The sequence below is a fragment of the Orycteropus afer genome, unplaced genomic scaffold, assembly GCF_000298275.1.
Source record: "Orycteropus afer afer isolate SDZICR_OR568_19922 unplaced genomic scaffold, OryAfe1.0 scaffold00187, whole genome shotgun sequence".
In the NCBI taxonomy this organism is placed as follows: Eukaryota; Metazoa; Chordata; class Mammalia; order Tubulidentata; family Orycteropodidae; genus Orycteropus; species Orycteropus afer.
The window spans coordinates 1,084,293-1,085,076 of NW_006921774.1; positions in this window are offsets into that span (position 1 = coordinate 1,084,293).

The following is a 784-nucleotide window of genomic DNA, read 5'->3' on the forward strand; positions in this document are numbered from 1 at the left end:
AGTATATCTATTCCAATTATGCATTCTGGTACTGGGGAAATCAGTACAGGATGGGTTCAGGGACCCACTGGACCCATTCTGAGAAGCACCTCAGCTAAGACTCCATCAATAACATGACCTCCATATGCCCCCACTCTGACCGGTGGGTCACAATGACGCTTTGGGTCCCCTGGAATTAGTGTCAATTCAGAGCCAGTGTCCAGTAGTTCCCAAAAAGTCTGATTATTTCATTTTCTGCAATAAACAGTCACCCTCATAAAAGGCCTCAGATCACTTCAGGGAAGGCTAGGAGAAAGATTGACATTATAGATTTTTGGCAATGTAGTGGGGTCCTTCCTGAAAGGGACCTGGCCTTCATTCAAGGGGTTGTGGGTCTGTAAACTGACTCAGGTCTGGGAATTTACTGAGAGGTCATGACTCTGCATTCTGGCAATTCGATCTAGGTTGCTGTTCACGTGACCTAGAATTCTTCTGTCTTTACAGATCAAGTAAATATTTAGTAGGTTTTTCATTTTTTTCACTACTAGGAACACCAGCAAGCAGCCAATGCCATAATTCCTCACAAGTCAGACTGTTCTGATTAGTGTTCCCACTCTGCTGTCCATTATGGTAACCACACCCACCTTGCCTTAGTCGATTAACTGCTGTCACTTTGCCCCTACTACCACAGGGTCCAATGAGCCCCATCGTAGTTAAGTGTCTTAGTTCAATTAGGGCAGTTCCCACTGTCAAATCAGATTTACATAAAATAGCAATCACGGCAGTCTTCAAGGATGCTGGAGCT